The sequence below is a fragment of the Astyanax mexicanus genome, chromosome 16, assembly GCF_023375975.1.
Source record: "Astyanax mexicanus isolate ESR-SI-001 chromosome 16, AstMex3_surface, whole genome shotgun sequence".
In the NCBI taxonomy this organism is placed as follows: Eukaryota; Metazoa; Chordata; class Actinopteri; order Characiformes; family Acestrorhamphidae; genus Astyanax; species Astyanax mexicanus.
In genome coordinates this window covers 2,577,279-2,602,757 of record NC_064423.1, presented here as the reverse complement: position 1 = coordinate 2,602,757, position 25,479 = coordinate 2,577,279, and the positions used below count along the sequence as shown (strand labels likewise).

The window sequence follows — 25,479 nt, the reverse complement described above, 5'->3', positions numbered from 1 at the left end:
CTGTAAATAAACAGAAGCGCTTCACTCACCTAAATAAACAGTTTTCAAGAGAGAAATCAGTGTAGATTAACATCCAGTACTTGTTTAACTTCAAAAGAATTGTTTTATTTTTTTAAGAACTACAGTTTTGTTTATTAGAAGTTACAGTTTCTCTATTAGAAGCGAAACATGGGGACACCCTTAGGCATACTTACTAGTGTCATTAGTAATGTGCCTTATAATTTGGTGCATCTTATAGTTAGAAAAATACAGTAAATATATCAACCACATTAATGATCTCTATCCAATTTAATCTACTCAAAATATTGCATAAGTAATACCATGACATTCATAGTCAAAGATTCCTGTATATTTACAACATATAACATAACATAAAGCTCTCCCAGAGTGTTTTTTAATGCACCATTATACTTAATCTATTCATTTGTATGTATTCCAAATCTTTTTAGGTATTAATCCCATAAATTTGATGCCTTTAATCACCTTTAAACTTCTTTACATGCCATTTGAAAGCTCACTGTTATGTTAATAAGGTCCTGCAACCAGTGCCACTTTCTTTTCTGAACATTTACATATATTACTGTTTCAGGACAAGACAATGATCGTCCACATACTGCTGTCCTGACAAGAGCTTAAAAGTCCTGAAGACACTATTGATAATATGCCATGGTCAGCTGCATCACCAGACCGATCCCTGATTGAAAATGTGTGTGATGCCACTGGATGCACCATCAACGCTCGCAACCATGCCTACCACAAAATCTGCAACAAGTGTTTGTAAATATATCTACACTGATGGGTGTGGTTGTGTGAAAGTGAGGTGTATTCAGGTGAATTTCTGGCCTATTGCTATCTTGGCAACGCAAAACACAGGTGCACCACTGACTGAAAACAACCTAGACAGATGTCAACAGTCAAAAGTAGATTGCTATCTTGGCAGTCAATTGTCAACACAGGTGCCTCCGCAACATGAATGCAATAGGGGTGTCACGATTTCGATATATTTTATCAAAATCGATCGAAATTATATCATGGTCTCGAGCCTCGAAGTCAAAAAGATGATCGACGATCCCTCCCTCTAAACTACGCAAGCACTGTAGCCGACGCCGCGGACATTGTGACTGCTGAAAGAGCAGCTCTTTCTCCAGAGAATGTGAACATTCTCATCTTCTTAACCCTTGTGTGGTGTTCATATTTTTGTTACTCGTTTACTTTGTTACTTGTATTTAATTCAGCAAAATTAAGCAATTTTATATTAAAATGCTTTACACATGCTTGCTTCACCTAAATTGGTTAATGTTACATGGTTAATATTTGCCCTTTACCTTTCTTATGTTACATTTCTTTCAAAAAGTGCTACTCTTTTTTTTATTAGTTTTTTAATAAAATGTAAAAGAAAATGAATTAAACTCAAGATATGAGTAGAACATTTGTTTAGTTTCAAATTTACAAATGAAGCAATGTTTATTAGCCCTTGGCCAAACATACTGTATGTAATATAAATGTGTGTGTGGGGGGGGGGGGGTGTACAGTGTGTGTTTATCGAAAATGTGTTTTGATATATGTTTTTTCACAAAAAATGAGCCAAAGCCAATGAGTTTGAGTTAGAAAAAATATTGTTTTAGTATCATTTGATGAAAAATAAAAACGGGTCCCACAGACCCGAACACCACACAAGGGTTAAAAACTTCAAAATATAAAAATAACAGTTGTTTTGTCTAGCCTCAAATATGTTAATAGATTTGGTACCTTAAGGAGCATCTTTCTCTCAGATAAAGTTAATAATATATCTTTATTAAAGAAAAAAACTTCTCATTCTCAGGGACCGAAAAAGTCTTAAAGTCTTATTTTTCATGTTTAACTGTTATAGTAGGATAGAGTTCAGTTTGTTAAGGCTCTAATTGTTCTATTATTTTGTACATGACTGTTCCTGTATTTTTTTATTATTTATTTTGTTATGTTGCACATTGCTGTTTTAATAGTGCACACTGCTGCTACCCAAAAAAAGCCACTAGATGCCATTACATATATAACTTAATATATCTAAATTAAATTATTTAAATTTGACCATTAGTGCCTAATGTGGTGTATTACAGATCACTTGTATCACTTTGCATCACTTATATCAAGCCCACCTTTTGAAATAAGATATTGTAAATTACTAATCTAAAACTGGCATAGGCCTCTCTGCTGTAAAAAAAAAAAAAAAAAAAAAAAGAAAATCAAGAAACGAATCGTGACCCTAAAATCGGAGAAGGGTTGGTTTATTTCCCGTTTCACCATAATACATCCATGATTATTTAAGAGATTTAGTACATGCCTTTTGTCATTTTAAGCTGCACAAGGTGTACTTTTCCCATTGTTACGATAGCAAAGCCGCACTAACATGCCATAAATCAAGCTGCACGGATGACGGCTCACCTGAACATCGCTAAAATATGGCCTGAACTGTTTAACAGCATCGCAATCAGACACTTCCTTCTGAGTGCAACTATTTCCATCTTTAACCATTTCTGCAACTATTTCTCTGATGAAATGTGCAGGTCAGAGTAGGTCACAGAGGCTTTTTCTATCTCCAGTGTTTTACTTCTCTTTTTTTTCTTAAGGTGGAAGATGGATCAGGGGAAGAGTAGACAGTCCCATCACCCCTACAGCACTCAGGAGGCCAGAAGAATGGGACATTATTCAGGAAAAGGCTGCTGTGTAGAAGTCGGACACGGCTGAATTCCTTTAAGACAGAACGGGAAGACGGGCAGCATCCCCTCCCCCTCTCTTTCTCTCTTTCTCTTTCTCTGGGCGAGAGAGCTTCAGGGGTTCTTAAAGAGAGGAATTTATGAATGCAGTCAGGTTCAATAAGGGAGTCAACAACAAAGGCTGAACACTGTTTCAATACAACAATAAAATATTTGTATTAAAAGCTAGTCTGAAACACTAGCAAAAAAAAAATAAATATTAATAATTTCATATTTTTTAAATGTACAGTACCATATAAAAGGTTGGGCACACCTTAAATTCAGTGTTTTTTTAATATGTTAAAATATTCTGCATTGTAGTTTAATTCTTAAGTCATCAAAACTATGAAAAAAACATATTACCATATTTATCATCTATCAGACTTAAAATCCTTTAATTTTCCCATAAATTTGACCGTCTTCCTACCAGTCAGGTATTAAGGAGCAGTAAAGCCACTCCGCTGAAGTACAGTGTTATAAGGGTGAGTTTCAGTGAAGTTTCTCCAGCACTAAGGCTGGGTGCAGCAGCATTAGCATTAGCCGCTGAGAGTAGCGCCAGCACTTTCCGTGTTCAGAGGTGAGTATATCGGACTGTAGTCTAAGCGCTTGCCGTGTTAAACCAAGCTACGTGGGATAAACCACTAGTGCCCAGATAGCACCCAGAGTTACCAAACAGTCAAGGTGCCTCAGTCTAGCTCTACGCTACATTGAGGTTAGCGCTGCAGTTAGCGGCTAATGCTAATTTGACTGGTACTAAGCTAATGCTAGGCTAAAGAAGTAAATGAACTCTGGAGTCATTATCATTAAGGAATACATCCAATTTTTGTTAATAAAATAGAAAAAACTACTAGTTTTCTACTACTAGTGCAGGTGTTAATACTGTATTTTTAGCATTATTAAGCACACAATAAATCCTTTCATTTTCCCAAAAATAGTCAGTGAGCCTTTTAATTTGCCGTACATTAAGTATGAATTTTACCAGTCAGGTATTAAGGAGCAGTAAAGCCACTCCACTGAAGTACAGAGTTATACAGGAGTTTCAGTTTAGTTCTCCAGCATCGAGGCTGGAGTAGCATTAGCATTAGCTGCTAGCCATGCTAGGTGCTAGATCTCTTGCCATTCAGAGGAAAGTATTATCATTCTGTCTGCTGCTAACCTTAGCTAGCACTGGTGGAGCAGCATTAGCATTACGCGCTGCCAGCGCTAGCTCTTTTGTCGCTCAGAGGTGAGTATATCGGACTGCCATCTGCACGCTTATGCTAGCAGTTAGCCGCTAATGCTAATGCTTCAGCCTTAGTGCTGGAGAAAGTTGAGGATCTAAGCTTACTGTAAATAAATATAAGCTGCTTTTCTCACCCAAATAAACAGTTTTCAGGAGAGAACTCTTTGTAGATAAACATCCAGTGCTCATTTGACTTTAGAAAAAAAATTATTTTATCACAGTTTTGTTTACTTAGCTTAGCTTTACTTAACTTAGTTAGCTACCTCCTCCCCACCACCACACAGGGGCGAGACTTGCTGAATTAGAGGTTCCTTATAGTGTCTCTTAGAATGCACCGTATAATGCAGTGCGCATTATAGTGCTAAAAATACGGTAAACATAATGGTACTGTATAAGATTTTGTGTACGAATGTAATTAAAAAAAATATATATTTTATTTTTGGAATTTATTTTTGAAAATAAGTGCTTCACACTACATCTACTACTGTAATAATCTGTCCTAAAAAAACAACAAAAATAAATAAATAAATTAACAAATAAATTACACAGCCACACCCCTCCCTCCCCCTACAGTGCAGTTTGGACAGGTTAAGAAAGATGACCAGTTCACTGCTGTAGCGAGGGAATAATAATCAATGACAAATTAGCCTCAATCTCCTTCAGTCAGCTCTCATCATTCCTCATCCTCACAAAGACCAAGAGAACAATTTCAGGAATCCCAACACCGCCCCCACCCCCCACTCACCCAACACAACCCACTCAACCAGTGCAGAGGAGGCCCACACAATAACCAAACCCTGCAGACGGTCACACACACATGGTGGCAGGCCTAAACTAGACTGAAACGGTTTAGCATTGGTGCTAACCGCCAGATTAAAATAAGTATATAATGCTACAGATTTTATCTGAGCTGGAGCGAATTAGCCGTGATATTAACCGTATTTCTGAGCAGTTGATGACAGACTGAAGTTTAGCTTCGAGTTTAGACGTTTGCTTTTAGCTTTAGGCTAACTCTGACTTAGCTTTTTTAGCTCCGTTACGTGTCTTATAATCCAGTAAAGTGCTGCCACTCTTCACATTATTGTTAAAAATAAAAACTGTAACATGACCTTAGTCAAAAATTAGTCATTGTTTCTTTTTTGTTTTGCCATTTTCATTCAAATACATTTGATTGCTAAATATTAACTGAGGCTCAGCTCAGCTCAGTCAGTCTGGAGTTCAGTCTCGTTTCTCCATTTCTGCTGTTAATATATGTGTTGGATTAACGAACCTCATAGAGGAAATAAAATCAATATTTTAACCTCACTGATCAGATAATAACGCTTTCTATAGTGCATCTTTCAGCTCTTACAGTGAGTAGCGGAGCTAACAAACACCACTAACCACACAATCCACAATCTGCAAACACTGCAGAGCACATGTAACCTCCACCAAAAGTACAGCATCTCCACAGTGCAGTTCTCCACAGACATTATTGTTGTTATCAAAACAACTCTACATCTATTTACTGTTAAAAATATATTATTTATATTAAACAAAACTATTTTTAACAAAAAGATGACTCCGGAAAAGTAGCATTAAGGTGGCTAATGTCAGAATAAGCCACAAAACTTAAATAAAACAATAAAAGTATAATTATAAAACATAATTACAATAAAAAAAAACCTTTACACATCTCTCTTTAAATAAATAGTAGTAAAATAAATAAATAAATAAATAAATATATTAATAGTATTTTTTTGTTTGTTTTTTTACAGTCAGCTTAGGTTTTCAGTTTTGGCCATAATTAAGGGGATCTGTACCAAAGTCAAAGTCAAAGTCAAAGTGGTTTTTATTGTCATTTCAGCTATATACAGAGTACACAGTGAAACGAAACAACGTTCCTCCAGGGACCATGGTGCACATAAACACAGTGTAGACAGAACAATAGTGCAACAGTACAAAAGTGCAGACAGACAATACAACACAATACAGACAAAGAATAATAAATAACAAGACAGTGTGCAAATTATGCAGTGTGCAAAAAAGACCAGTGAGGTAGTAATTACTCTATTACACAGTGTGCAATAGAGTCCAGTGAGGTAGTAGGGTTTTTAGTGCTTTCCATTTTCTGGGGTAAGTGGGGTAAGAGTGTGTGTGCATGTACAGAAAAACCATCAGTTCAGTCTCTGCAGTTGAGGAGTCTGATGGCTTGGGGGTAGAAGCTGTTGCAGAATCTGGTCGTGCTGGACCGGATGCTGCGGTACCTTCTTCCCGAAGGCAGGAGGGAGAACAGTTCGTGTGAGGGATGGGTGGGGTCATTCACAATGCTGGTTGCTTTGCGGATGCTGCGGGTGGTGTAAATGTCCGTGATGGAGGGGAGAGAGACGCCGATGATCCTCTCAGCTGTCCTCACAATACGCTGGAGGGTCTTGCAGTCAGAGACGGTGCAGGTCCCAAACCAGGCAGTGATGCAGCTGCTCAGGATGCTCTCAATGGTCCCTCTATAGAAGAGTGTGAGGATGGGTGGAGGGAGACGGGCCTTTCTCAGCTTCCGGAGGAAGTAGAGACGCTGCTGGGCTTTCTTGGCTGTAGAGCTGGTGTTCAGGGTCCAGGTGAGGTTATCTGCTAAGTGGACACCAAGGAACTTGGTGCTCTTAACAAACAGGTTTAAATGTCATTTATGTGCCCTCGATTGGTATCGGCAATTGGCCAATCAAGCTGAAACATGATTGGTGATCGGTCCATCTCAATGCAGAACGTTGGCCGATGCAAATAAAACTAGCTTGTGCATTATACCCTTTTTTTTAGTTACCAAATAAAATAAAATCAGTGTAAATAAGGTTTTATTTCACTGATTTGTGTTTAAACTGAACACCGCTGTATATTAATCTCCTCCCTGCAGAGCTACAGAGAAGTGATCAATGTCGCACCGGCTAGAGTTGAGGGAATAAACACCACTGAACACAATTTCACTAAAGTATTGATCGGCTCCTCAAACTGAGTCTCTGCAATCATTTATTCTTCCTCCAAACGCAAAATAGATCTACAGAGACAGAGACACACAATAAAGAATATTTATTTATTACTATTATTAATAAAGAAGACCTTTTAAAAGGGCCAGACAATAAATTAAAAGCAATTAATACTGAGATGGAAAATGTTTTAATAACAGATATTAGAAAAACGCATCGCTTTCTGAACTTCAGAACTGAGGACCAGAGTAAACTAGGAATGCCCCCATCACATTTTCCAAGCCACTTGATTGAGTATCGTCCGATACCGAGTGCCGATCTGATACTTTGGCAATGCAGTACAAATGACTATTTATCATTATATAATTATTTTTCAAATAATTTTTTAAACAACAGTATCAAAGCTAATTTTAAGTACTAAACAGCCAAATAAATGCTTCTCATTTTAGTGAACACAGAACTTAACTGCATTTTCGCTAGAGGTTTGATCAGGCCCAAAGAATCCGACCCGACCCAGCCCGAGCCCGTGCACGTTCTGCCCGAGCCCGACCCAACCCGAACCATTAACTGTCATTATGAACCCGAACCCGAGCCCGACCCATAAACTGTCTGTTTTCGGGCTGTTTGAATGAGCGAAATATGATCAGAATTATGTTAATTAACACTGTAACATAGAAGCATAGAACTATTATTTAATTAAAATGATTTTTAAGAACAGCTACACACAATGCTGCAAGTCAAACACAGAGGGGTTCACGTGAGAGAGAGAGAGAGAGAGACACAGAGAGAGAGAGAGAGAGAGAGAGAGAGAGATGTGCATGTTCTGGTGTGAGCTACTCACAGGTAAAGGATCTCTTTTATGTCCTCGTGCTCATATTCTAGTCCCATACATAACTCTGCAGCTCCCTCAGTGTTTTCTGTCGTATTTTGCGGCTAGCGCGAGCGCTTACAACTAACACCGCGGACCGGGAGGTGCCGCCGCTGTTTGTGCAGAATCCGACTCCCGCTTCGCGGACAGAATCAGCACAACACCCCCCGCTGTAGAACTGCGGTAGTGAAAACAGCGCTTATAAATAAATTTGTTTTTTTACTTTCAGTTTTCGTTATTTGGTTCGTTTTCGTGAACAATAATAATTGGTTACTTAGCAACATTGTGATTATCACACCAGAGCTTTATTTAAAAAATAAAAATATAATATAAAAAACAGATGCCTACATCTCAGACTATTTTCTGGAACCTGACCCGACCCGGCCCGAGGAATGTGGTGGGAAATCTCGGCCCGGACCGACCCAATTTCGGGTCGGGCCTCGGGTCAGGTCGGGTTCGGGCAGAGAATCTAAGCTCTAATTTTCGCTACAGTATATATTTAATTTCTTCTTGCATCTCAGGAAGTTACTTCTGGCCTATGTGACATGTACCGGAGTGACACAAACACTGGAGGAAGGAGAGAGAGATGTGTTTTCTAGCTGGAAATACAGACACTATTCTAATTTTTTTGTATCAATATCAGTATTATTAATATCAAATATCAATATCATCAACAAAGTTGGTCGTTCACTCTGTGCTGCAACAAAATGCTACCTAGCTTCAAAAGCACAAAGTCATATTTGGAGTCGAAGTTTGGAGTTGCATGATTACTTTTTAAAGGAGTAAATCAGTAATCTGTAATCAGATTACTTTTCCAACCATGTCATCAACTGCTTATATCACAAACAGCAAGACATACACCATCTGACAAGTTCCATCCACCTGCCACCAACTATCATGGAGTAATCCAGCTCAGAAAAAAAAACTTCAAAACTACCGAGGCCAGCTGTTAGCATCCCAGCTATACTAACTATACTTTAAAAACTACCAAGGCTAGAATCTCCTGAAAATAACATACGGCATGATTTACAGGACACAGAGCAGAAAAAGAGAAAAACACTGTAGACTTCTATAAACTGTGGTGACCAAATCACCCGAATCATCCAGCTCTTTTCTCAAATAAAAAGCACAACCTTTATTTCTACTTACCACAGTATTAACTCTTATTCCACAATGCAAATGTTCTAGAAGAGTCCTGTCCGAATGTCTGAGCACCTGCAACAACAGAAAAAGTGTAATTTAGCAAATCTTAAGCAATCTTCTCACAATATTAAAACACTTGAGTATCATTGTTACTTTATTTCAGTAATTCAGTTCAAAATGAGAAACGCATATATAGAGTTTTTTTTAAGTGTTTATTTATTTTATTTCTCTTACAGCCAATAAAAACCCAAAAATTTGTGTCTCAGAAAATAAGAATGTTATATAAGACCAATTGGTACCTTTGGCAGTGTGGGAGGTGTGCCAATTCCTTCAGTTATTTTACCTTTTTTTTTTTGAAGTACATAAAACTCCACATGTGTTCATTCATAGTTTTGATGCTTCAGTGAGAATCTACAATGTAAAGAGTCATGAAAATAAAGAAAACGCATTGAAACAGAGAAGGTGTGTCCAAACTTTTGGCCTGTACTGTATGCTACAGCATAGCTTTGACACAGAAGTATAAATTAGCCTTAACAGACAAGTAGCAAGTTAAAAACTAGGGTGCATTGTATCAGAATTACATCGGTATCAACTGATATTTTTATTTATTTATTTTTTTAAACATCCATAGGCCAATTTGACCAATATTTCAAACAGATGCTTGCTGACATATCAAATTATATGCTGTAAAAGGACCACATATATGTTTATACATTAACATTTGTAGCATTTAGCTGACGTTTTTTGTCCAGAGCGACTTACAAAGTAATTTATATTACAGAGTTGGTCCAATGTAGTGTTGTGAGTCTTGCCCAAGGACTCTTATTGTTGTAGCGCCGCATTCAGTCACCCAGACCTGGAATTGAATCCCAGTATCCCAAATGGTAGCTCACTAGCAGGTGGTGGTGTTATCCACTGCACTACACCAACCGTCAGGTAGACGGTATAGAACTATTAAAACTAGAACAAATAGACTCAAAATAGCTTTTAGACAGTACGAGCACTAAACAGCTCGATATGGGACTTTTTAAAAATCATGCAATATTTTAATATTTTAATGTTTGCTATTTTTTTATTAGTGCAATAGTCCATTGTTTTATAGGGCAGTGTGCAATTTGTCACTATTTGTATCTGATTGGTGCATGTAACTGTTTATATTTTATAGTATCTTATTTTATTGTTTATGACACTGGAAAGGTTTGCACCTTAATCTCATTATACTTCGTATAAAGACAAAAAATTATTTATTCTACTCTATTCTATTCACTACTAATACTGCCGAAACTGGCCGTGCTACTTTAAAATGAACTGAATTAAGGCTATTTTTGATTTAATTTAAGTATTTAAAGTTATTTAGTTATACAGGGGTCTCTAGTTTCTCTGTGAATTATAAATATTTAATTCAGCATCGACAGATATAGGCTTAATGTCGAATTGTGACATTAGCCCATAATTCCAACATAGTTGCATCCCTATAGGAATTTTTATAAAACTGAGATGATTAATGCGTCTGATTGACCAAAACCCAAAACATCATCAGAATACAAGTTTCTGAGAGTCATCAAAACAGCTTGTAGCTCAGTTTAACACTGTGAAGAGAAGACTGGGAGCTGCAGATCTGATTGGTCTGTTTTATGCCAAACTCAGACTACACAATATTTTTTGTCCCTCACGATGTTCACTATGTCAGATTAAGCAGTTATTTTTGTTTTGTGTCGTTCTTGACACTACAAGTTAGTCACCGACCAATCATCATCCACGTCCTCGCGTGAGTTCGTAGGTCATCGTGGGGGAGAAGCACAAAATCTGACAATCACGGCTACAGAAGCACTTTGCGTGATGGTGGTGCTTTTGTGCTCAGAAAAAAAACTAAAAATAAATAAATAAATAAATAAATAAATAAATAAATAACATAAAAATAATAATTAAAAAAAATAAAATAAAATAAAAGAGGGAAAAGCGACTCTGGGCTCCTGGGTTCCTGGGTGACCCAAATGGACATTAGATGCTTTTTGTACTCCAGAGAGAACTTGAGGTATGGTAAAGATGTAGCTACTTAGGTTTCAGTGCCTGTAAACAGAATATGTGCCGCTTTCTTTTTCCATGTTTATTTCCATCTGTGCGCTACAGAGCGCTCTGTCTTCCTATTGGTCAGAGTCAGGGAGCAGGTCGTGGAGCAGCAGGTCAAACTAGGCGATAAAAGAAAAAAAATTCTAACATGCTAGCGTCACTGAAATTCGGATCCGGCGCACGCAATGTGTCGGCGCTGACAAAATCAGTTCAAAATCAGGCTAAAATCGTGCAGTTTGATCCGGATATTAATGTGAAAAAAAGAGGGAAATATAGTGGTGTTCTAAAACTTTCGACCAGTAGTGTACAAGTATTTAAGCTTGACTATCAGAGCTCTCTCAGCACTGATACTGTAATGATCCACTTCCTTATGATTTACATACATTCTGGAATTATCTGACGCAGCACTTCCTAAACTGAGATCAGTTAAGCGTGAAGAGCATCATCACTGTGTATTGTTGAGAATTATGAAAATGTTATTTGCATGTGATTGAATGTGTACAGTATGTGTAATTCTCCTGTAAGCCAAAACACTATGAATTAAACTATTTAGACTTGGTTAATCCATACCGTACATATTTACACAAGACCATAAGCACATGAGAATGTACAGAACATGTTGTGCTGTAAATGTATATATTTACGTTATTTATACCTGATAAATCATATATCGATATATTTTTTTTTTGATCAGCCACTGAAATATTGTTGACGTTTAACCTAAAAAAAAGGAACAGTCTTCATTTACAGTAGCCGGATCTACAGGCACTAATGTAACCATTCATGCTGCCAGTATATAGTATAAATAAATAAATCAATATTTAGCTATTGATCACGCAAGAAAGTCTCCCAAATGGCTCATCATCATCATCATCATCATCATCATCATCATCATCATCAATTGACAAGTTTGATCTCCAGTAACACCACAGCCACAGTCCTGACAAAATTTCACAGCTTCTTTGTTTGGTCCAGACTTTTCAATTTAGCCCAAACCAAAAGAGCAGGTGTGAATCTGGTTAGATCTGGTAGAATGCAGTTCTTTAGTCGCTTATTTGCTAAACTTCAGTGTGAAACCAAAACTAAAGCTGGAGTTTCACTACACTACAAGTTGACAGTCGGAGTGAAAGTCGTGGTTTTTTTTTTTCTCTTTTCTTCTTCTTTTTCTCTATTCTTCTGTTTTAATTTATGTTTGAATCTGTTTCTTATTGTATTGTGTTGTTGCTGCTGGATGCCTAAATTTCCTTCGGGATAAATAAAGTATCTATCTATCTATCTATCTATCTATCTATCTATCTATCTATCTATCTATCTATCTATCTATCTATCGTTTGATCCTCACCAACTCAAATCTGAACCAACTCCATCAGCAGACAATGAAAAAAACTGACCTTAAAAAGTAAGACCATGAAGTTATAAAGTCTTCTGCCTATATTACAACAACAAAAGTGACACTATAAAAAGCTCTAACCATAGACATTAAATGGTGCTACATGCATATTACTGAAGTAACTATTTAACTATAACAGAAACCACACAGCGGGTCACAGAGTAATTATTAGAGAAGCGACCGATCTGATACAATACCGGTATCAGGGCCGATATTGACGTAATTCGACGAATCGGATATTGGGCGAGCGCAGCCGATCCACTTACTAGGGGTGTCACGATTTCGATATTTCATCGAAATCGATCAATATTATGTCATGATCTCGAGCCCTGAAGTCAAAAAGAGGATTGACGATCCCTCCCTCTAAGCTACGCAAGCACACGTGCATGCTACGCAAATAGCGCAGCGCGCTACGCAACCTAATGTGGTGTATTACAGATCACTTGTATCACTTTGCATCACTTATATCAAGCCCACCTTTTGAAATAAGATATTGTAAATTTGATGAATCAAACCAATGACTGACCAAATGAGCGTCCGAGAGGTAAACAGATTAACACTAGCTGTGCTAGCTGTCTGTTAGCCTAGCTAGCACTGAATCGACAGCAGCTGCATTCTGGTGTTGTAAAGGTAACATATTAACTACAGACTGGAGTAAACTATAGTCATAACCTACATATCCTATAAAACCACAGCATCTACAAACACAAACACACCCATCTGTTATTAAAAAACAGTGATTAATTTAGTTCAGAAATGCAGTTAGCATCACCAGTTAACCGTTAGACATCTTCAGTAAAAATCTGTCTGTTAGCCTAGCTAGCAAATGCATTTCATCTTTGTAAATGTAATAAGTAACAAGTGAAGTAACAAGTGAACTACAGCCATAATCCACATCTAATATCAAACCATAGATCCCACAGACCCTAACCAGCACTAACAAATCAATCAGTTATTAAAAAACAATGATTAATTCCAAGCTCAGAAAGACAGTTAGCGTCGCCGGTTAGCCGTTAGCTATTGCAGCTAATCCTCTACGCTACCTGTGAAAATAAAACTCTCCAAGGCAACCATTGCAAAAAATCCCCTGTATTTAATATTTAAATGCATTTACATTCCATGCACTTGTGTATACTCTGTGTAGACTGTTTCTGCCTCATTATGTAACCTTAATCATAGTACTATCCCAACAACACGGCACTTTACCCAACAACACGGCACTTTACCCAACAAACACCACACCACTTTACCCAACAACCCGCCACTTCACCCAACAACACGGCACTTTACCCAACAAACAACACACCACTTTACCCAACAACCCGCCACTTCACCCAACAACACGGCACTTTACCCAACACCACGCCACTTTACCCAACAACACGGCACTTTACCCAACAAACAACACACCACTTTACCCAACAACCCGCCACTTCACCTAACAACACGGCACTTTACCCAACAAACAACACACCACTTTACCCAACAACCCGCCACTTCACCCAACAACACGGCACTTTACCCAACACCACGCCACTTTACCCAACAACCCGCCACTTCACCCAACAACCCGCCACTTCACCAAACAACACACCACTTTACCCAACAACCCGCCACTTCACCCAACAACGCGCCACTTTACCCAACAACACGGCACTTTACCCAACAACACGGCACTTTACCCAACACCACGCCACTTTACCCAACACCACGCCACTTTACCCAACAACCCGCCACTTCACCCAACAACGCGCCACTTTACCCAACAACACGGCACTTTACCCAACAACACGCCACTTTACCCAACACCACGCCACTTTACCCAACACCACGCCACTTTACCCAACAACCCGCCACTTTACCCAACAACCCGCCACTTCACCCAACAACCCGCCACTTCACCCAACAACACGGCACTTTACCAAACAACCAGCCACTAGCTACACAGAACTAGGGGCTTAGTTATGGGTTTACAAGAGCACACTGCAAAACACACCAATTTATTGGTAGGTCTGCTGGCATATATAAATTTTAGCTACTGTGCAAGGTGCATTATGCAACAGTCTATTTTTATATCTTCCCCCTGCATCGTTTAAATAGCAAGAACAGTGCTTGTGAATATATCTGCGCTGATGGGTGCGGTGGTAAATTGATATATTGGCAGTGGAAAACACAGTTGCGCCACTGACTGTATACAACCTAGACTGAAGTGAACAGTCAGATGTTGGAAATTGGTTTATTGACCCAACACAGGTACAACCCATATATATATATATATATATATATATATATAAAATTTTAGTGTTCAATTTTTTTTTTTTTTAAGCAAGACAAAATACATTTATAAAGTGGTAATAAAAGGTGTTGAAATGTACACAACCTCGTAAAAAACTATGCTTTTTAAGAGTTTTATTCTGGTTTGAGCTAAAAAGTTTCATTAAAATTGTAATTTATTTTAAGGGAGTGCAGTCCCTGCGTCTGAATAAACACTGTAAGACTGTAATGGACGTCTTTGCTGAGGAGAGAGGAATACCTGAGCTGAAATGGCCGAGAGACGGCAGATTTTGGCTAATCTCAATAGTCTCTTGTCTGCAGAGGAGAAGCTCGAAGACAGATATGCTGGGATAAAAGCCACTTCCTTTATATGGGCAGCTCACAAAACCATCTCTCCTGTCTCTGAAGACTCTTTGTGAGGCAGCTGCACCTGCTAATCAGACTAACATCGCCTTCCTGTTTTCCACACTACCATATAATGACGGGCTGAGATTCCTGGGCTGGATTTCCTCGGCTTGGAAGTAAACATGCCAGATTTACAGCCAGTATTTTTCCTTTTATATCACAAATATTTTTTATCTCCTCCACAGATTCCAGCCAGGCATAGATGTCCCAGAATGCCCTCCATTTTTCTTATATAATCTCAGCACTGCTTGAGTATGCAGACAGCAGATGTGAACTGCCAAAGGCCACAATCGTGAACCACCTGAATCACCTGACTTCACTCCAAAAGAGCTTCAAAACCCTTTATAAAACACTTTATAAGGAACACTGCACTTTAAAATGTTCTCAATCTAATCCATATAGATACATTTACTCTTTAGCAAACTAACCATACAGACAGGGGTGTGAGGAGACATTAATATCGCAAGACGAAATGAGACGAGACGAGACAAGACACTGGGTCCACGAGAACGAGACGAGACGAGATTTAAAAATAAATAAAAAAAAGTCAAAGTCAAAAATGAAAAATGGCTTAAAAACTAGAGTTTTATTAGACAAAATCATATAACGCAAACTTAACAGACTGGTTTCTCTCACACATTGATTCTATAAGAAATAGAAATTTTACTTTTCTAGCTCTTATATAGTGCAAACAATAAGTGCAAACCACAACCAGTCATATTAAGACTATGGTTTGTGTTTTTTTCTCCTAAATCTCTTGTAATTTAACTCTGCAGAACCATAACCAGTCATATTAAGACTATGCTTGAAGTGAAACAGAGACAGAACATGTTTTTAAATATAGTACGCTCGTGTCTGTGAAATAACGTAAAGCAGAGTCATGTCGCAAAACCACATTATGAAGCTTTTTTGCAAAGATTACTTTATTATCACTTATATAAACTGAGTTTACGAAAAGTGACCACGCCAATACATTTCATCGTAGCCTACTTTATATATCTGCATAAATAATTGATTAGATTACTGTAGAAACAATAGTTATGTGTACACTAGTGCTGTGCGATATTTATCATCATATCGCACAGCACTAGTATACACATTACTGAATACTGGCCGATACATATTTCCCCCAGGCCATTTAAATGATCATCCCTGAGATTTTTATACTTAGCAAATAAAGTTTGAATTCAGAAATCCTCACAACCAAGTGGAGACTATTACAATCCAATTTATGCATTTATGCATTCTTTATTCCAGCACCCTACGTTGATTTTATCTCCCCTCAAACATACAAGTATATACTTGTATAATTTTAATTGACACCGCTAATACTAATATAATCGCATTTGACATTTTTTACAATCATTCTTTTATTTACATTCAAATATCCACTATAAAAATTTGCGTCTGAAGAAAAACAAAAGCAATTAATCACAGTTAATTGTCTAATCGATTGACACCACTAATAATAATACCTTTTTCTCAAAAGCTAAAAAAGGCGTTAGACACTTCATTTGGAGACTAGGGGCGTGAGAAAAGTTCTGGAAGAAATAAAGCAGAAAAGACACTGGGGTTGCAAAACTTCTCTACACTGAAAGATGGAAAAAAAAAGAAAAAAAAGAAAAACGAAAAATAGCAGCAATTTCCACAAGTTCATCTTTAAAATGGAACTTTACAAATCTTCAGAGTAAAACCCAGAAACAGGAAATCAGACGTCACTGTTTCTCATCAAAGCACAGCCTCAGCAGCGCGGGTCTGCAGCGTGAGGAGCGAGGCTGAGCGTGCCGTAGCGCTCCCCTCCCCCAGCAGCAGAATCAAGGTGCGGGAGGTGTCCGTTAACAACTGCCAGAACACCTGCTGCAGACAGCTCCACTTCCTCTGGATGAATCCAACACGCCACGCTATTGTTCACAGAGGAGCTGCGTCAGGCACAAAGCCAGCGCATGATACGGCTAATCATATGCACATCAGGCAGTGACCACGCCACAGCAGCAGGAACTCTCCTGTTTTGCATCCTTAACCATCAAACTGCTCTTATCTGAGAGGTGATTATACACTGTGGAGGAGTGTGGCTTTCCGGAAAAAAAGTATACGGGTGAAACCCTAAAGGTGGCTGCCAATTACAAACACAATTACAACACTGGTTTTGTTTTCTGTTGAGTATAAGGGTTGGGACAATATATTGATGCTGCGATACATTGTTTCATTTAGATAGTATCATAATGATACCTGGCGACATATATAGATATATTTCTTGAAACATAGGCACTATAAATTCCCTAATTTGACTTACTAGTTAAATTACTAGTTACTACTCATTAAAGTCACAGTTTCAGTACAATAATCTAATGATCAAATGAATAAGGTAAACCTGTCGAACTACGCACATTCAAACAATGTAAAACAAGTAAACCATTATTCTATCCTTAAAACAGCCGTAAATTATCAGACAAAACAAGTAATAAATAAATCTACTTAACTTTACCAAATGTGACCTTATAACGCCAAACAAGCAGTAAAACATACAAAGAAATATATATATATATATATTTATAATTGGCTGGCGGCTTGCCAAAACAAAGTTTGAAAGTTGAGTAAAGAAAATGATCATAGTCTGTTATTTTTAATGATTTAAACGTTTATACGTCTCTGTACGATCCTAAAATTTAAATTCCAGTTCAGTGCGTCAGCTACTAACCCTATCTGACTCAAACTCAACCAGAGCTGCTGTGGGGAAGCAGTCTTCTCTCGTCAGTCTATCACTCCAGCAAACAGCACTATCAGCAAAATAGGCAACTGCTCTATGTTTATATGTTAAATACGATCCAATATGTTACTCCAAAACCAACTATTCCAGGTGACTCTCCCTCATGGAGACCCTGAGATTAAAATACCAAGAGTGTGCAGATCTGCCCTCAAAGAAAAAGGTGATACTTAGAAGAATCTAAATTCTGGTTTGTTTCATACTTTTCTTTACAGAATAATTAGAGATGTGTCCAAACATTTGGTGGTACTGTATAAATACCTATTGAACATAATTTTTAAATGAAGGCGACATACCAGCTTAAATCACACACACACACACACATATATATATACAGCTCTGGAATAAAATAAAAAACTACTTAAAATTGAGTTTCTTTGATTTTACCAAATTGAAAACCTCTGGAATTTAATCAAGAGGAAGATCACAAACCATCAAACCAACAAACTGAACTGCTTGTATTTTTGCACCAGGAGTAAAGCAGCATAAAGTTATCCAAAAGCAGTGTGTAAGACTGGTGGAGGAGAACATGATGCCAAGATGCATGAAAAGTGTGATTAAAAACCACCAGGGTTATTCCACCAAATATTGATTTCTGAACTATTAAAACCTTATGAATATGAACTTGTTTTCTTTGCATTATTTGAGGTCTGAAAGCTCTGCGTCTTTTTTGTTATTTCAGACATTTCTCATTTTCTGTAAATAAATGCTCTAAATAACAATATTTTTATTTGGAATTTGGGAGAAATGTTGTCTGTAGTTTATAGAATAAAACAACAATGTTCATTTTACTCAAACATAAACCTATAAATAGCAAAATCAGAGAAACTGATTCAGAAACTGAAGTGCTCTCAATGTTTTTTTCAGAGCTGTATATGATAGCATAAAAAAAGACATTACAATTATTTTTGTATCATTTATAGCAATAGAGTTCCGACAGGCCATTTTCTAAACTTATGATGGACTACAAAACATAACAGCAAAAACTACAACAGTTTCCATTCTTTCCACTTTACCCGGTACATTTTAAATATCGGAAACTGCAGAAATCACTGCAGCCGGTGCCAAAGAGATTAATTAAGGGACTGCTTGTAAAGTACACACCCTGATCAAAAACGTAAAACTGGGGGGCTCTGAGTGGTCCACCTGTCTAAACACTGCCACTATGAATTAGAGATCACTGGTTTGAATCCTGACCATGTAGCTTGCCATCAGCTACCGGAGCACCGTTAGAGTACAGTTGGTCTTGCTCTCTTTCTCTGGGTGGGTACAGCAGATGGTGCTCTCTCTTTCCCCCTCATCACTCCTAGGGTGATGTGGATCAGCACAAGGCTGCGTCTGTGAGCTGATGTATCAGAACAGAGTCGCTGCGCTTTCCTCCGAGCGTTAACGCTGTGTTGATGCTACTCAGCAATGCTACAGCATCAGCATAATGAGTGAGTTGGGTAATTGGCCGTATAAATCAGGGATAAAATTATAGATTAGGGCTCCACATACATACTGCAGGGATATAGCAAATATTGGTAGACTTGAAAATGATTTAGGCACTTGTGTTATACGTGTTTGCTCTGAGGTGGCATGCAATAAGGCGGTCCCTGGGCGAGATTGTCTTCTTATTTCTTCTTGTTTATTCTAGTAAAGCCTCGGATGAATTCTGCCGCAGCTCTTTCAGCACGTTTAGGACGCGTCCCCACCGCGTACTGTAGCAGAGCTGCGGTTCTCCCCGTCACCCACTGTTACCATGACAACAGTATCAACAGTCTGTGGACCGATATCTGATGAAAGAGCTGACAGCAGGGCAGGAAATAATATTTCAGTGTTCAAACACACGGACAATCATTTCTAGACTGTATAATCCAGCAGTGGAGATATTATTGCTATTGTTACTCCTGCAGGATTACCGAAGCCCGCGGCACCGGGCACGACTGATGGCGGCTTGATGCTGACCAAAACAAATAGTCGCCCGTGTGGTGCGAGGATGATTAAAGGGCTTATCTCAGCTTACCATGTGATCAGGTCGTGTTGGGATGTCAGTCTTTAACCTTACACTGCCGGGTAGAGTCTTCAGCCTGGAAATAATAAGAACAAACAAAAATCCCCATCAAACACGGTGTTGTTTAAAACACACAAGCGCACAGGCCAGGAACAGCAGGGCCGACTAAGAGACGTGTTATAGAGAATATCCAGCAGCAGCAGCAGCAGCAGCAGCAGCAGAACACAACCAGACATGGCTTATAATACTGTAGAATAGTGCTGTACGATATGACGATAAATATCGTGGGGACGATAGTAGGGGACGTCACGATTGTCTAAATCCTCGATTCGATTTTATTTCCGGGTTTATTTTAGGGTCAAGATTCGATTCTCGATTTTCTTTATTCTTTTTTTTTTCCAGCGGAGAGGCCTATGCCAGTTTTAGATTAGTCTTTGGTCAGTCATTGGTTTGATTCATCAAATTTACAATATCTTATTTCAAAACGTGGGCTTGATATAAGTAATGCAAAGTGATACAAGTGATCTGTAATACACCACATTAGGCTCTAATGGTCAAATTTAAATAATTTAATTAAGATATATATGTACCGTATTTTTCGGACTATAAGGCGCACCGTATTATAAGACGCACTATCAAAGAACGCCTATTTTCTGCTATTTTTCCATACATAGGGCGCATCGCATTATAAGGCGCGTTAAGTGACACTAGAAAGGGTGCCTATATCAAAGTGAACAGGGGTGGCGCCATGTTTCCCTTCCCCCACCGGGGGTGGTCGCTTGCCGGTGGAGCGTCTCAGTATACAAATCTAGCTATTTCAAAGTCAAACGAGTGCTGGATATTAATCTACACAGATTCCTCTCCTGAAAACTGTTTATTTGGGTGAGTAACGTGCTTCAGTTTATTTACAGTAAGCTTAGATTTCCAGATGTCCACTAAGGCTTGCTGCACCAGCGTTAGCATAGCTATCCGCTAGCACGCTAGCTAGTCACCTAAACTAGTAAAGTTAACCCAAACTTAAACGACAGCGTTACACTGAGTAATCCTGCGTGTTCTGGTAAGACAGTGAGATATTAGCTAGCGATTCGTCCCCCGTAGCTTGTTTTAACACGGTAAACAAGCAGATTACAGGCTGATAAAACTCACCTCTGAGAGAGTTAGCGCTTAGCATCTAGCTAATGCTAGCCAGGCAAAGCAGCACAGACTTACAGGCCGATAACTCACCTCTGAACGGTGAACGCTTAGCGATTAGCATCTAACTCTAATAATACTGCTCCAGCAGTATTAAAAGTGCTAAATTTAGAAAATACTGATCTCTGAACAGTGAAAAAGCTAGCTAGCTAAGCGGTATTGCTGCTCCAGCCTCGGAGCGGCACGGCTCTGCACGGAGTGTGTGTTTACTGCTCCTTACACCTGACGGGTAAAATTTAGATAATACTGATCTCTGAACAGTGAATAAGCTAGCTAATGCTATTTGCTGCTCCAGCCTCGGAGCTGCACGGCTCTGGACTCTGTATAGCACTGAAACTCTGTATAACGCTGCACGGAGTGTGTGTTTACTGCTCCTTACAACCTGACGAGTAAAATTTAGATAATACTGATCTCAGTGAATAAGCTAGCTAGCTTAGCGGTTAGCATCTAGCTAATGCTATTGCTGCTCCAGCCTCGGAGCTGCACGGCTCTGGACTCTGTATAGCACTGAAACTCTCTATAACGCTGCACGGAGTGTGTGTTTACTGCTCCTTACAACCTGACGAGTAAAATCCATACAAAAGGCGCACCGTATTATAAGACGCACTGTCAATTTTTGTGAAAATTAAAAGTTTTTAAGTGCGCCTTATAGTCCGAAAAATATGGTAATATATAATATATATGGTAGCAGCAGTGTGCACTACTAAAACAGCGATGTGCAACATAATAAAATAAATAATAAATAAATACAGGAACAGTCATGTACAAAATAATAGATCAAATAGAGCCTTAACAAACTGAACTCTATCCTACTATAACAGTTAAACATGAAACATAAGACTTTAAGACTTTTTCGGTCCCTGAGAATGAGAAGTTTTTTTCTTTAATAAAGATATATTATTAACTTTATCTGAGAGAAAGATGCTCCTTAAGGTACCAAAACTATTAACATATTTGAGGCTAGACAAAACAACTGTTATTTTTATATTTTGAAGTTTTTCTTTAAGAAGATGAGAATGTCCACATTCTCTGGAGAAAGAGCTGCTCTTTCAGCAGTCACAATGTGTAGCTTAGAGGGGGGGATCGTCAATCCTCTTTTTAACTTCGAGGCTCGAGACCATGGCATAATTTCGATCGATTCCGATGAAATAACGAAATTGTGACACCCCCAGATGATAGAAAATTGTCTATCGTGCTGCTTACCTTAACGTTATTGCGCGGACAAGCCGGTTTACGACATGCTTTACGTTATTAAACTCATGAGAGCTGAACAATGGAGAGGCATTGTTCTTTTGAAAAAATTAGGTACTGCATCTACCTCATCTGTGTTTTATATTTGATACATATATATTGCTGCACTAAAAGGTAGTAACTCTCACTTGTGAAAGTTGGGTTTAATGTCACTTTGAAATAAAGTTGGAAAAAAGTAAGCAATGATATTATTTTGTCATATTTTTCGAAGAATAACTGAAAACATACGTCAATGTGATATAACATGATATTGTGATATAAAAAACATCACACCCGCCCAGTTTAAAATGATTCTTGCTTGGTGCAATTACCCATTCTCACCAGAGAGGGCCCTAAATCTCCTAAATCCAAAAACTTACGGACATCAACTTCAATACCCCTTCAGTATACCGGATGAACCAGCATACCGCCCAGCCCCACTGTAAATATAATTTAAAATAAAGTTAAATCATTTATTTAAGCTTGTTAAATGAGCTATCATTGTTTTGTCCAGTACCAGCACCCACACAATGAACAAAGACTCTCAGTAGCAGTGATTTAAAGTGCAAATCCCATGCAAATGAGCTCTGCTGAAGAAGCGTCAGTATTGTTACTGCAGAGCAAGACCGAATAACGTTTAGTAAAGTCGTCTGTTGACATATAGACCAAAGTTATAACTAAACTCTTCCAGAACAGCCCACAGGAAACAACAAATCACTTCCAAATGTGCTTCCTCAGCCATCGCCATTAACAAACTATTAGTGCTGGAAAATGGCTGGAGGTCACTGCACATACCATAATACTCCCAGTTTAAATGGGTCAGACGGGACTTCGCTCGACCCCCTTCAGAACTGTATATAAGAAACAGGGTCCAATTTACATTCAGTACAGAAGAATCGGGTGGAGAACATGCACTGCTCTACATCAACACATTAAAAAGACTGGATTACCCAGCAGGCACTGAGAACAATCACACGCAAACTGTAAACTTAAAATTAACGACGATTTCCCAGTCATCTGTGAAACTGTGCAACATCCACCAGTCTGGAGTTACAGCTCCAGTCGAGTGGAGAGGAAGTTGTTATTAAATTCATGCTGGAAGTAATTTCCTGTTGAGAAAACTGAATTTTAAACCGTCTGATCTGAGCCCTGGCCCAGAGTTGTGCATACAGTGCTTTGAAAAAGCGTTTGCCTCATACAGTTTTTGCTCTTGCTTTTTTTAAAATCATACTTACATTTTTTTAGACAAAGATAATCTAGGTTTATACAAAAACACAGCATTTAAATAATATTTTAATTTATTAACAGAAAAAAACCTACCCAAAAAAAATATCTTGAAGGAGAATGTACAGCAATTAGTTTGTGTACTTGGGTTCTGCAGCAGGACAATGACCCAAATCACAGCAGCAAGTCCATCTCTAAATGGCTTAAATAAAAATTAAAAATAAAACTGAATGAAGGTGAAAATGAAAATGAAGGTTTTGGAGTGGTCTAGTCAAAGTCTGACTGAAATGCTGTGGATGATCTTAAACAGGAAATTTATGCTGGAAAACCCTTCAATGTGTCTGAATAAAAACGATTCTGTAAAGAAGAGTAAAAAAAAAAAATCCTCCACAAAGATGTGAAAGACTCATGTTATCAGTTATCAGTTTACTTTTTGGGCCTATCCATCTTTAGCACTGAGCTATCCATCTTTAGCACTGAGCTATCCATCTATAGTTTCAGGCTATGTGTTTTTTTAAATTTGTGCAATCTATCTATAGTTCTGGGCTTCAGGGCTGCTCGTCTCCAAGTCTCGGGGTGATGCAGGTCTCGAAATTACAGGGTTACACATTTCAAGTTTCAAAGCTACACGTTTCTAAATCCTGGAACAAAAGTCCCGGGGCTACCGGTCACTAAGTCTAAGGACTACCTGTCTCTAAGTTTTGGTAATACAGGTCTCCAAGTCTTGGGGTAATGCAGTTCTCTGCATCTTGGGGCTATCTATTTCTAAGTCTCTGGGCTAGCAGGTTTCTATGTCTCTGGGCCACACGTCTCTACGTCCCAAGGCTACCAGTCTCTGCGTCTCGGTAATACCGGCCTCTACGTCTCGGTAATACCCGGAAATACTGGCCTCTAAGTCTTGGAAATACCCGTCTCTAAGTCTTGAGGTAATACAGGTCTCTAAGTCTTGGGAATACCTCTCTAAGTCTCGGGAATACCTGTCTCTAAGTCTCGGGGCTACCCGTCTCTCAGTCTCGGGCTACCTGTTTTTAAGTCTTTGGGCTACCCTTTTCTATGTTTGGGGCTACACGGCTACATATCTCTTTTTCTTGGGGCTATCAGCCTCTCAGTGTCTGGGCTACCTGTCTCTCAAGACTCGGGGCTATCCGTTTCTAAGCTCGGGGCTACATGTCTCTAAGTCTCTGAACTACCCATCCTTATGTCTCAGGGCTACCTGTCACTAAATATTAGAACTACCCGTCTCCACGTCTCAGTAAAACAGGTCTCCAAGTCTCAAGGTAATACGGGTCTTTAAGTCCCAAGGCTACCCATCTTTAAGCTTGGGGGTTAACGGGGGTCTCCAAGTCTCGGGGCTGCACATTTCTATGTCTAGGGGCTACCCGTCTCTACGCCTCGGTAAAACAGGTCTCTAAGTCCCGGGATAATACAGGTCTCCAAGTCTCTGGGGCTACACGTCTCTGCGTCTCAGGCTTTTCTGTGATTACAGCATTTTTTTTTTTTTACACCCTCCACACTTTCACTACAGAAACTGCCCTTTGCAGGACCTTGACTAGCACCCTTTTAGCAGCTCTGTGGAGAGCGTGGTGAGGAGCAGAATGGAATAAGAGAGGAGGATTAATTGGGTCATCTGAGACCTGCAGTAAAGGTGGAAGGGAAAGATGAAGGTCAGGGAGGGTAAAATGTGATACAGCGATATTGCACACTGATCATCACAACTACAGAACACTACAACATACAGCGAGTGTTCGGCCTGTTCAGGTAACAGAACCCATGTCCATTTGAGTACCTGTGAGCCAGATAAACTGCGTTTGGAAGGGGATTAAGGAAACATTAAATAATCAATATATTGCACAATATTATGATATAATCCCAAAATATTCTGCTGACCTTAATATTAGCCAGTTTGTTGACTTAGCAAAATAAGAGTCAATTAACATGTAATAAATGGTATGCATGTTAACTGAATAAATAAAGCTAATATTTAGTTATTTTACGAAAAAAATATTCTGTAATTGCATT

The 25,479-nt window shown here is 38.7% G+C and overlaps 1 protein-coding gene across 1 annotated transcript in view; it reads right to left on the bottom strand.

Annotated features, from left to right (window-relative positions):
- The window catches only part of tbl1xr1a (TBL1X/Y related 1a), a 103,738-nt gene that overhangs the window by 41,651 nt on the left and 36,608 nt on the right, over positions 1-25,479 (bottom strand). Inside the window, exons 2-3 of the mRNA XM_022669973.2 lie at positions 19,828-19,891; positions 8,926-8,991 (exon numbers count right to left, since the gene is read on the bottom strand). The gene's annotated coding sequence lies outside the window, so the exon portion shown is untranslated. The remainder of the gene's footprint in view (positions 1-8,925; positions 8,992-19,827; positions 19,892-25,479) is intronic.